Source organism: Coptis chinensis, chromosome 2, assembly GCF_015680905.1.
Source record: "Coptis chinensis isolate HL-2020 chromosome 2, ASM1568090v1, whole genome shotgun sequence".
Taxonomy (NCBI): domain Eukaryota; kingdom Viridiplantae; phylum Streptophyta; class Magnoliopsida; order Ranunculales; family Ranunculaceae; genus Coptis; species Coptis chinensis.
The window spans coordinates 59,229,523-59,243,719 of NC_141457.1; positions in this window are offsets into that span (position 1 = coordinate 59,229,523).

Here is a 14,197-nt window from a genome sequence, read left to right on the forward strand (position 1 = left end):
ACAGACGCTTAAACGCCATGACACGAAAGGATCACTTTCTTTTATCCTTTATAGATCAGATGCTCAAACGTCTAGCTGATCATGCTTATTATTGTTTTTTAGATGGCTATTATGGCTATTTTCATATCATTATTGATCTTGATGACCAAGACAAGACTACCTTCACATGTCCTTTTGGAACATATGCGTATAAACTGATGCCTTTTGGTATCTGTAATGCTCTTGGTACCTTCCAGCTGTGTATGTTTCATATCTTTAGTGACATGGATGATTTTTCTATCTATGGAGACTCTTTTAGTGAGTGCCTGTCTAACCTTTCCCAGGTGTTGACACGATGTGAGAAGAAAATTTTGGTTTTAAATTGGGAGAAGTGTCATTTTATGATAAAGAAATGGATAGTGCTAGGTCATATTGTATCTAGTGACAGCATAGAAGTAGATAAGGCTAAATTGGATAAGATAACGTCTTTACCTATACCACGGACTGTCCATGACATTAGATCCTTTTTAGGCCATGCAAGTTTCTATAGGCGTTTTATCAAGGATTTTTCGAAAATAGCTAGGCCTTTAACTAATCTACTTTTAAAGGATGCCATCTTTGATTTTAATTTTGACTGCAAGCAGGCTTTTGCAACTTTAAAAGACGCTTTACATTTGCACCGATTATACAACCTCCCGATTGGTCTAAATCTTTCGAGCTTATATGCAACGATAGCGATTATGCTATTGGTACTGTGTTAGGACAAAAACTAGATGATAAGTCGACTGTAATTTATTATGCTAGTAAAACTTTAAATGATGCTCAACGAAATTACACTACTACTGAAAAGGAATTTTTAGCTGTGGTTTATGCTTTAGATAAATTTCGCCCTTATTTGGTTGGTTCTATGACCTTAGTTTACACCGACCATGCAGCTCTTAGGTACCTTTTTGCCAAGAAGGATGCTAAATAGAGATTGATCCGATGGATTCTTCTCCTGCAAGAGTTTACCCTAGAAATTAAGGATAAACGAGGGGTAGAAAATGTGGTTGCAGATCACTTATCTAGAATTACCAATGACAGTGATAGTGATTCCGAGTCCATACCTGATTCTTTTCCTGATAAGCATCTTTATGCAATTTTTTTCTGCACCATGGTATGCCGACATTGTGAACTCTTTAGCTTATGATATTATTCCTGATATTTGGTCCAGAAATGAATGTAAGAGGTTTTTGACCAGAGTTAAGCTATACTACTGGGATGAGCCCTACCTTTTTAAGTATTGTGCGGATCAGATTATTCGTTGTTGTATTCCCCAGTGGGAATATAATGAGGTTTTATCCTTCTGCCATGACAAAGAGTGTGGTGGCCATTTTAGTGGTATGAAAACGGCAGCTAAAGTTCTTCAATGTGGTTTTTATTGGCCCACCCTGTTTAAAGATGCCCAAGTTCATTGCAAGACGTGTGTTCGTTGCCAACAACTTGGGCGTATTACTAAACGTAATATGATGTCATTAAATCCCATTTTGGTGGAAGAAATTTTTGATGTCTGGGGCATTGATTTCATGGGTCTTTTTCCTATTTCCCATGGTTTTGTTTATATTCTTGTTGCCGTGGACACGTTTCTAAATGGATAGAGGTCATGGCTTGCCGTAGCAATGACCATAAGACAGTTATGCATTTTGTTAAGGAATACATTTTCTGTCCGTTTGGCATTCCTAAAGCCATCATCAGTGATGGTGGAACGCATTTTTGCAACAAATTTGTTGCTTCTTTAGTTAAAAAGTACGGAGTTACCCACAAGGTGGCAACTCCTTATCATCCACAAACTAGTGGCCAGGTAGAAGTCTCTAATAGGGAAATAAAGAAAATTTTAGAAACAACAGTCAATCCTGATAGGAAAGATTGGTCTAAGTGTCTTACTGATGCCTTATGGGTATATCAGTCTGCTTTTAAAACTCCTATAGGTATGTCTCCCTTTAGACTTGTGTTTGGAAAACCTTGTCACTTGCCCGTTGAATTAGAGCACTGTGCTATGTGGGCTATAAAAAGCCTCAACTTCAATTATGATGAAGCAGGTGTCGAACGCAAATTACAATTAAATGAGCTTGAAGAAATCCGTAGTGATTCTTATGATCTCACAAAAGATTATAAAGTTAATATGAAACGTGTTCATGATAAACAAATTTTACGTAAGGAGTTTGTGGTTAGTCAAAAGGTTTTGCTTTACAACTCCCGTTTGCACATTTTCCCTGGAAAATTAAAAACCCGTTGGTCTGGTCCTTTTATGGTCACTGAAGTCACCCCTTACGGGGCAATCACCTTGTTAATATAAATCCAAAGGACAACAGTACCTTTAAGGTTAATGGCCAATGATTAAAACATTTTCACGAGTTAATGTCCCCAGATGTGGAGGATGTTCTTTTACAGGGCCCTGTCTATGAGGACTGACCTCTGTTGTTGGTGTACTTCCTTTTAATTCCATATTTTGGTTAGTGCACCATTCAGGTAACCAGGCCCTCCCTTTGGAGTGTGTGGCTGTAAGTACCGGATCCTAAGTCCACGTTTAACATAATTCACGTTTTCCACTCTTGCATATTTTCTCGGTTTTTGAGTCATGTTTTTCTATGGTGTGAATTATGCCTTTATTGCTTATTATTTTCCTTTATTTTAAAACTTATTCATATAAAATGGAAATGTTAAAACCATAAAAAATGTAATCTAGCAAGTCTCGAGAATCTGACTTTAAAAGACCCACGTGTTTAAACAAATTTTCTAAACCCTATTTTCAAAAATTGTTTGGGGGTGGGGTGTTGGTTTTTCCATTCTTGTTCGCTCAACTTTCTATTCTTGTTGTTTATGCCGTTTAGTCATATTTTGATTCGGGTTTACAATATCTATGAATTTATATTCCTTTTGCTCACATAACTTATGTCATGCACGTATTTTGAGGTGTTTTCCATTTTCTTATATGTCAACCATGGTTAGATTTGAGTTTTTTTTTTATAGATCATTGAATTGTACTCTCTTTGATGATCGTTTTCATAGCTCATTCGCAAAAATCGGACCGTTAACGAATCGAGAATTTTAGTTTTAATTTCAAGCAGCATAAGACGGAATGGGTATTTCAAAATTTGTTATGGGCTTGGGCCCAACAGGTTAAACCCACACATTTAAACCTCTTCGCATTCTCCATCTTCTCCCCGCCTCCAAGAACAGCATTGAACCATAAAAAAAAAAAGAGAGAGAAATCCAAAAAGCCACGCGACCCACTCCAAATTATTTCAAATAGAGCTCAATTAGAACTTCTCCCCACCTTGCATTCCACCCAAATTCGAATTCCAAACCCCAATGGCGACCCAAAACTGAAAAATTCTTCCAGAACAAGCTTTTGTTTCTAAACAATTTTCACCCTTCTATGATACTGAGATGATTAGTAGGAGGTGGAGAGGGTTGTGGTATTTGGTGAATGATTTTTATCACACCGATTTGGTGTTGAATTTCTATAAGAAGAGGGAGTTTGAGGGTAGGAAGATTTTTGTGAAGGTGAATGGTACGAGGAGAGAAGTGTGTACGACTTTGTTGTCTAGGATTCTGGGCATTGAGGGTAATCACAACCTCGTAATCACAATGTAGGAATTGCAGTGGGGTGGGATCGAGGCATTAATGAAAGAGACTGTATTAGAAGGACAATACAATGTGAAATTGCATTGTATTCGACAGTCGTCTCTAAGAACCAACCAGCTGGCTGTAGCCCAGTGGCTTGGTAAGAACATCATTGGCACCTCGAAAGTCAGTGACATCGGCTCGTCTTGTCTGCACGTTCTTTGGGTCCTTCAGGAGAAGAGGTATGAGTTTTGCATCCTCAACTTTTTGATTGCTGAGCTTAGAAGCGTTGGAATATATACTGCACCCTTCCCTGTTTTGATTACTAAGATCATGCTGCATTTTGGAGCTGTTTCGAAAACTCAGCGGATTATGTTGAAGTTGCATGCAAATGCAAAGATTTATAAAGACTGTATTCAGAGGAAGTGGAAATTGCCTGAGGATAGGGGTGTTGAGACTGAATCGAGTGATGATGATGAGGAAGACATAGCATATTTTGAGGCCGATGCCTTGGAAAAGGTTACTTCTGATATAGAATGCATGGCATTGCTTCATCATGGCATGCGTTCTCTTAATACCATTTGTGAGGATCTGCGGACTAGGTAGGTTAACATCCATCAAAATTTTGAGGACCTCAGGCTAACATGGAGACCCTAGTCTAGCAAGATAAGGAGTGTGAGGAATCCATGAACGTATATATAAAAGGACAGAGGAAGTTCCAAGTCGAAGTTCTACGACGCTTGCCACCTGATGGGGGTTCTTCTTTGGATACCTCTGTGAGGCATGAACGTCGTCGGCGTAGGACGGATGACTCTGGCCTATCCTCGTTGCGTGGCTAGTAGTTTTTGTTTGTATTTTTGTTGTGTTAAGACTTGTTTTCTTGTTTTTCATAGATTTTGTTTCTGAATTGTTAGTTAAGTAGTTAATATTTGGATTATGTAATTGTTATTTCATTTTAATTTAATTTGAAGTTGTTTTTAGTTTTTGGCATATGCTATGTGTTGTATCGTGAATCCCACCCTTTCAACTTGTTTGGGGGTGGAATTATTTCTTTAGTAGTGCCTCTAATCATATCCACGTATTTTGTTGTTAAATTTATTGTCTACTTGATAATGATTGAATTATGTGAGAATGTTGCTATTTTAGTGTCGCTAGAATTAGAAAGTGTTGTTTGATGTAACCTCAAGGAGTCATAACTAGAAGATTTCTATTTTAATTCCAGCCAAAAAGCTATTGGTTTGGTTTTGGAGCATGCCTCTTGTCTAGTTCTATTTTGGTTTTAGAAATATCTTATTCCATCATGTTGCCATAACTAGTTGGGAAACTTGTGGAACTTAGAAACTAGTTCTCTATAAATCTTTGGTGCACTCTCAACTTCACATCACACCTCTTACTTTGCATCTTTCACTTTGCCTTGAATTTTGCACTTCATAGCACTCATCATACTCGGAGCGCGCACGCCCTCTGTTTTGCCTATACTCAGAGCGCGCGCACTAAAATCATTGGACATCGAGCAAGGCAAGAGCGCACCCACACCCTTTCATAAACAAAGTTGAGTGCGCTCGCGCCCTTCACCTCAGCAACCACTTTCAGTTCTGATTTTTTGTAGGTTCTTCCAAGGTTGTTTCCAACAGTTCTAGAGTGTGTTGTGTGATATGAAGCCTCCTCAGATCATATCGGAGATGTCATGCGAAGATTTGTTCGTAAGTGACACGGATGGATCTTGGTTCCGCAACGTAATTATACAGGCAGGATGGCAACCTCTAATGGATGCCAAGGAACCTTAATTCTTTATTGAGGAGGAAGAAGACGAGTAAATGCCGGATATGAGGTGTTCTTCAATTTTCACTTGTTTTCATGGTATTTCCTACCCTTTTTATTTTAATTCTTGTTTGGGGGTGGCATAGAAACACGCGTAAATTAAGGGACTTATTAGGATAATATATGTATAATATGCACTTGTTTTATAGTAAAAAAATAAAAAAAATTCATAAATATAAATAAAAGGTTTATGCTATACACTTAGGAATATTGGTACCGTTTCTTTCTCCATGATGATATTAGTCTAGATATTTCACATTAGCACTTATACAAAAATAGTTTTTAGAAATTTAGGTTAATATGTAGGTAATAATCATTGCATCTTTCTATAAATATATTGCATGAGTATCTATGATTGTTTGGCAGTAAGTTTCTGAAATCTAGCGGCTAGAGTACCTTTTTTTTTTTGAAACAGCTAGGGGTTAGGCAGACCCCAACCTGTATAAGCTTAAACTCTTTGATACATCATACCTCTTGCATCCTCCTCCACTATTACAAAAAGCTCATAGACAAGTGGAGGAGTGTTAAAACAATTACCTAGCCTCACACCGGGATATATACAATCCTTTCTTGTACTAGACTTGGCACCAATCGGCTACTCTATTCATCTCCCTGTATACATGGGTTACCACCACTGTCTCAAAGAGGCGATGCTTTTCCTAATGGACTCTACTAGGTCCCAACAATACCAAGGACAGTCCTCCTTTTGATTAATCACATTTATCTTTCGCAAAGAGTCCGACTCAAAGATGATCCTTTTTACAGTTCATGTAGCAAAAGCCGCTAGCAGCCTCGCCTTCGATCCCTTTTAACTCCTATATAATCACGACTGAGGTTGGTATTTCCCATGAACACGATCAAAGGTGCTCCCTCATGGTTTCTCGGACTCCCCCATATCCCGCTCCGGCATTCACGACTCCATCCGAGTTAATCTTTGTCGTGCCGGTGGTGGCTTTTACTTAATGTCCTTGTATCGGCTTTTTCTACTTAACCGAGAGTCCAATCCCAAGAGCACTCATCATGTTTTAGTTTCCGCAGAATCGTCGACTTCTTTTATCACCCTTTGTAAGTAAATTCTCATCCTGTTTTACTATATCTCTGGCGATCGCTTCATCCGTGTGGGTCTTGCTTTTAAACTTTCGGCAGGTTTCTTTCATTCCGGATCCCATAAACCGAAGCGCATGGTCGATTGTCCGAATTATCTCATCGGCGGTAGAGTTTGATCGAGTAATTCTCGAGGAGGCGATACCATTTAAGATTTGACTCTTACCTTCAAATAACTTAGCCTAGTCCCGGCCTTGTTTTCACAGCAGCCCATACCTTTTGGGAGAATTAGCGATCAAAGAACGGGTGCTTTGAGTTTTCAGCTTGGTTTCCACAGAGGCAGCACCTATATTGAGTGATAATCTTCCCGTGGATTAACCGATCTTGTGTAGCCAAGCACCTCAGTAAAGAGTTGCCCACGCAATGAAGGAGTGCTTGATGCGTATACTTCCCCGGACCGGTTTGTACCCACGCAACTCTTTGTCTCATATGTTTTAGAGCCACATACACGCAGATTTGGTGGAGAACTTACCATTGTTAAATTTGGGCTCCGGACTACCACATCCTTTTCAAGATTTACATTGATAGAGGTCAAAGTATACTTCGTCTTTAGTTCCTTTGCGTCTTGAAGGAGACTAACCAGCCCATTCCATTCGCCATTTGTAATAAGGAGGCTCACCTTTGCATCATCAGGCACCTGGAGCATATTTCTAGCTTGAGAATTATGGATCAGTAGCTTAGACGAAATCCACGGATCATGCCACAGACTTGTATCTTCACCATTTGTGATCAAGCACTTTATATATTTCCGTGCAATCTTTCTGTGCTTGAGGATACTACGCCAGACCCACGAGCAGTCCTGTGGAATCTTCATAGACCAGAAATGTTTGTTTCCAATGTGATATTCCCACATCCATTTTGTCCACAAAGTCTCTTCTTTACTCACCACCTTGAACACAAGCCCACAGTAAGCTGCTCTATTCCACACTCTAGGGTCAATGATGCTCAACCCACCCTCTTTTTTATGCAACCTCAGAGTTGCATGACTTGCTTTATGCATTTTTGCTTGCATCGAGACTCCACTCCATAAAAACCTGTTACATATCTTAGCCACTTTGTCAAGCACACTCACTGGGAGAATGAACGTCTTAGCCCAATAGATGTGAAAAGACGAAAGTATTGACTGTATGAGCTGCAATCTGCCTGCATAGGACAAGGCTCTATTCTTCCAATTTGACATTCTAACAGTGAGTCTTTCAATCAGTGGAAGACAATCCTTTGCATTGATTTTTGAGTTTTTGTGAGGCAGGCCTAAGTACTTGATAGGGGGAGCAACTAACTGAATACCCAGTAACCCTGCTAGAGATACTCCATCATCTTTTGACATGCTTCCAGTAAGGATAGATGTTTTCATGATGTTAATCTGGAGCCCTGAAAGAGCTGAAAATTGATCAATATAGTCTTTGACCGCTAGGATAGACTGCGCTTCCCCTTTATAGAAGAGGAGAACATCATCTGCAAAACTCAAATGAGTTATAGCAAGCCTTTTGCATCTTGAATGAGGGCTGAAAGATTTGGAGGAGAGGCCTTGCTTTAACAGACCACCCAGAAGTTCCATGATCAGCACAAAGAGATAGGGGGACAGAGGGTCACCTTGCCTTAACCCTCTTTTTCCTTCAAAGAATCCATATGGGCTTCCATTGATCAAGATAGAGAAAAGAGGGGACGTGAAGCTCATAGAAAGCCAAGTTATAAACTTTGGAGGAAACTTGAACTTTTTAAGTACAAGGAGCATGGATTCCCAACTAACAGTATCGTAAGCTTTCTGGATATCTACTTTGATAGTACATCTCTTTGGTCCATGCTTTCTTGCATATCCTCTGAGGAGCTCATCTTGGCGAAGAAGAAGGTTATCTTGTATCTTCGCGCCAGGGGACAAAGGCCGAATGATTAAGCTCAATCCACTGATCCATATGAGGCTTCATCCTGTTACTAAGAACCTTGGCAATACACTTGTAAGTGACATTACAACATGTTATAGGCCTATATTCATCAACCTTGGATACAATAGGTTTCTTTGGAATTAAACAAAGGAAAGTGGCATTTGTACCTTTATGTACTCTGTTGATCCCCGAAAATGGGTATGGCATTTAAGAAGTCACCTCCCACTATATCCCATGAATGCTTGAAGAAAAAAGTTGTATACCCATCTGGCCCCGGAGCTTTTGAATCCTCCATAGAGAAAAGAGCTTTCTTGATCTCCTCATCAGTTATGTCTTCAGAGAGTATCTCAGCAATCCTTTGATCAATAACTTCCCTCTTTGGTATCCCATCCAACATCTCTTGAGAGCAAACGGCTTGAGAAGAGACTCCATCAACTCTTTATAAAAGGATATGAAAGCATTTGAGACTTGAGCAACTCCTTCATGCTTTACCCCATTCATGTCCTAAAGCTTGATCCGGATGTTGTTTCTATTCTTCCTTTCTTTGATAGCGATGAAAGAATGCATTTCCTTTATGCGCATAGTCGAGCCGGTCATTTGCGCGCCCGGCTTTCAATTCCATATACTCCATCTCAATAAGATTACATAAGCATTCTCTGGCTCCCTTTTCCTTTACACATAGCTGGTCATCCAGTGGGTTCAACTGCAGCTCTTTTTGTATACAATGCAAATCAGCCCTTGCCGCCTCTGTTTTGATGTGTATATCAGACATGTACTTCCTTGCCCATCCACGCAATCTATTTTTGAGTAACTTCAGCTTTGACACTAATATATACATCGGGCTTCCGACTACCTCAGTACCCCACACTTCCTGCACCTCCGCCTTGAAATCCTTGTGAAGAGCCCAGTAATTACAGAATCTGAATGGAATTCTGCCCCTTTCCAAGTCCACAAGATGCACCAACATGGGAGAGTGATCAGAGATACCTGGAGAGAGGAATTCAGCAGTCGCCTGAGCAAAAGCACAAGTTCACTCAATATTTACAAGCACCCTATCAATCTCTGACCACTTTCTATTAGCTCCAGTACCATAATTTGTCCATGTATAATAACAACCGGAAGCTTTCAGATCAAACAGCCCTGAGTCGGTTAGACAATCCCCAAAAGGTTCTGTTTCCCGAGCCTGCACTACTGCCCCAATCCTTTCATGAGAGTATAACACATTATTAAAATCACCAAGCACACACCAAGGAGTAGTGATACTTACGCGGAAGCTGTTTTATATCCATCCATAGCCCTAACTCGTCCGACTACCATTACTTGCATAGATAGCGGTGGAGAAGAACCGGGCTTGATTGCTAAGCAACGTCACCTTAACATGTATAAACCGAGAAGTTTCATGTAGCTTGTTCATCGACACTAAGCTTGGATCCCATAATATCCAAATTCTTCCATTCGGATTGCACCCATAATTGTTTTCAAATCTCCAAATTTGGGTGCACACACTCTCTTGATCCCTACACTCTTTGGCTCCTTTACCTTTGTTTCCAATAGACCAAAAGGCAAATCTTATTCTTCAAAATAAACTTGTTTATTTCTGCCGCTTTTTTGAGGTCATTAACACCTCTTATGTTCCAAGTGCAGAGCTTTACCATTGCTAACTTTATCGTTTTTTGTTTCCTGACCCCTTATGTTCCAAGTGCGGCTAGAGTACTTATTCTACAAATCCTGTGAGAATATAGCCTAAAGCCTTATATGAGTGAAATATTTGAGAAATGACACAAGGGAGAAGTAAATTCCGAATAGAGAAATCAAACGTCCACTTGCTTGATCACTATACCATATCCTAAGCGAGAATTTAGGCCCTTTTTGGATCGATATAACCAGAAATTCAAACCTATATGTAATAATTTTCCACTAGTCGCCCCTCTGAGCATTTCTTTAGCCTTTCATAAACCGCAAATCCTTTACCCTTTTATACAAAACAAAATAAAAATAAAAATCAGCCTACCCATTTTTGAATGAGTCTGAGAATAGAGATGAAATGAAGAATAAGAAAGAGAAAGACCTTTGAAACCAAGAATTTGTTAGTTGCTTCAAATAAGAAAAGAAAGTTTCCATCCAAAGAAAAAATAATAATAATAATAAAATAAAAAGTTAGAACTCCAAAAATAGAATCAAAGGAGTCAAAAGCCAAAAGAAAAAGAAAAAGAAAATGGCTAAGGATGGAAACAAAGTGAAGAAGCAAAGTAAAGAACAAGGTTTTCTCTAGTTACATAATATGAAGACTCTATTATCTCAGACTGATTCTTTTTGAATATCCATTTCTTTAATTCTTAAACTATCACCTAATCCCCGCAACACCTAATAAAGACCTCTAGCTTAATTAGGAATATGTTAGTGTGATAGTAAGTGGCAGATGTGTTTGATCGACTTTGGCTTCCTTGTGTGTCATTGAGATTGTAAGGTAAAGTGTGCCCACTACACACTGGAGTGAGCAAAACTTAAGTGGAAAAATCAGAGTGGTTTTTGTCTTGACATATATGTGAGGACCTACTTAAGGACGTTATTCCAAAGTTTCAGAAACGGACCTGTTATTGCATTTCATAGCATAGTTCATTGTATATATGTTTATTTGTAGATGATTGATTATTATGCACGTATTAGCTTAGATTTTGACTTAATTATTCTGTATTCGTTGCTAGTGAGATGTATAGATATCTGAGGATAAAGTAGGAAACAATATTTTTATTTCTTAGTCGTTGTAGTATAGATGAAGTTTGTGAGTACCTTCTCTGGAAAACTCTCATGAGGCTATAACTCGTCCACTAGGGAATTCATAATAGTTTAATACCTTATTGCATATGGTCAATGCAATCGGACTCGTCGAAAAGAGATTAGTTAGAACTCCATTTTTGGTCACTTATATTAATTTCTCATATTTGCTTGAGGACAAGCAAAATGTTGTTTGGAGGTGGGTTGATAAGAGCCCAAAACTGTAGTTTTAACCCCTTAATATCATTACAATTAGACCAATTATGTGTATAATAAATATGAGTTAGTACTGTTTATGTGCGTTTTTGTATTTCAGGTATTGGAGTTAAATATGTGAAGAAACATGTCACTTTTGCAAGATAAAGAAGCCAAGGTTATTTGCTAAAAAGTTCTATGATTAAAGACCAAGATTCAAGGAGAAAAAGCCTTTTTAAAGCTCGGTCAAAACTGAAAAGTCAAAGTCAATGCGGGCAGAAATAGAGCAGAAAAGTCAACAAAACTTCCGCAGGCGGTATCTTTGGACTCAGACCTCATAATTAGGCCTATTATATGTCAAAACAACCGGCTCGAAAAGAGATTTCTAACGGTCTAGACCTTGACCCAATCAAATGAGCAGAAGTGGACAAAAAAGCTATTGCAGTAATTTCGAGCAGAGAAACCCTTTTTGGACTTATGTAATTAGGTTTTAGGCTTGATTTAAAGGGCCAAAACATGGCTCCAAAGCCCATGCACGAAAATGTAGACCTAGCCTCTCTTATATAAAGAGGACTAAGGCAAAACTCTAAATATACTTAGACTTAGATAGATATAATTAATTAGAGCTAGATAGTTAGGATTTAGACTTAGTTATTAGTTTAAACCTTAGTTAATTATTGTTCTTCAATATTCATTAGATTAATAAAAGTTCATTATTGATTCTTCATTATGTCTTCTTCTTATATATCTGTTTATGATAGTCTAATGACATCTAGCTAAACCTCCATTAAAGGGGTTTGATGGAGCTTGATGAAGACTTGATATGTTAGTTAGAATTATTGCTTGTAAAGAGTTTCACTCTAGAAGGATAGTTGATTCGCCATGAGAATGGGTTGGACTTCCTCACATGCTAATTATTAGTTGGCAGAGATTGCCATGAGTAATTAGGGATCAACACTTAATCTTATTTGATTAGGATTGCAATAATCGACACTAGCATATTAGGAATACATCAAGTGGATTCGAATCTCCCTAATCCCTTCTCCATATTCACATTTCAATATTCTATTATCGTAGTATAAGTTAAACATCTTATTTAAATTCAATTGCCATATTAGTGTAATTCAATTCATTACTCTCAACTGTTTTGTTAGTAGCGATTAAACTAGCGGAAACTTACGTTTAAAGGACTAGGAGTGGAACGAATTCTCTACTCCATTTATTGCATGATTCAAGAGAGTAGATAACTTTGATAGTCTAGAGTAAAATTACTATAGCTTTACTTCTATTTAAGTTTAATTAGTTAAGTAGGAGTAAAACAATAGTTTTTACATTTATCAATAACCCTCTCTAATAAAAGTAAGTGCAGACCTCCCTTTAGGTTTTGCAATTACTGGCCTGCCCTAGCTTCTTTTAAGGATACTCTCATCAGTTGCTGAACTATCCCTAACCAAGGCAATCCACCTTACATGCTCTCCAAGAAACTTAGAATCTTAAAGCAGGCTCTTAAGGGATAGCCTAAGCTCAGCTCTACGGATCTTCAAAAATTGGTGGAAGTTACAAAAGCTAGTCTAGAAGACATCCAGAGACTATTGCAGTCAAGTTCTTTGGATATTCATCTGTGTAATCTTGAAAGAATAAGGAAAGCTGAACTTTGTAACTTCATGCTCATGGAAGAATATGATCTGATGCAGAAAACTCACATTGATTGGTTCTCCTTTGGTGACAAGTGTAATGCTTTCTTCCATAATGCTATCAAAGAAAAGAAGTCCAGAAGTAATATTTGGTCAATCTTGGACTCTCAGGGTGTTTTGTAGGAAGGATAAGAGAATGTGGCCAAGGCTTTCACCTCCTTCTACAAAGAGCTACTGGGAAAAGAAACCCCTTCCTTTTGCTCTTTACAGTTCCTGGACCATCTCAATCTCCAAAATATCTCTCCTCAGATGGCAGATAGTTTGATTATAGATATCAATGATCTTGAAATCAAGGAAGCTGTTTTCTCTATGCCTGACAATAAAACCCCTGGCCCAGATGGTTTTAATTCTTTCTTCTTCAAGAAATCTTAGGATATTGTAGGTGAAGACTTCACCCTGGCAGTTAAGCATATGTTTGCTCATACTTTTATTCAGAGAGGTACAAACTCTACCTTTTATGCTTAATTCCCAAAAATACTTCTCCTTCAAAGGTAGAAGAATTTAGACCTATAGCTTGTTGTAATACCATTTACAAATGTGTTGCCAAGATACTAACAAGCAGGATGAAGGATTGCATCTCTTTTTTGATCTCTGGGGCCCAATCTGCCTTTGTACTAGGCAGGAATATTCAAGACAACCTTATTCTTGCTCATGAACTTCTAAGGGGATATTTAAGGAAACATGACACTAGGAATTGTGCCATCAAGATTGATATTAAAAAAGCTTTTGATCCAGTCAATTGGCACCTTATGGATTTGATCCTGCAGAGATATGGGTTTCCACCTCTCTTTATAGACTGGCTCAAAATGTGCTTTTGCTCTCCATCTTATTCCATTATTAATGGCACAGCTGAAAGCTATTTTGAAGGAGAAAAAGGGCTGAGGCAGGGTGATCCTTTCTCCCCTTACCTATTTGTTCTAGTGATGGAAATTCTCTCTGGACTTCTAAATCATGCTCTTTCCACAGGACAGATTAAACCTTACTCCAAATGCAATAAAATGGGTATTTCTCATTTGTTTTTTGCAAATGATGCACTCCTTTTTTGCAAAGGTGATATTGATTCAATTCTGGCTATTAAAGATATTCTATTGAAATTCTCTCAAGCTATAGGACTGAATATCAACCCTGCCAAATCTACTA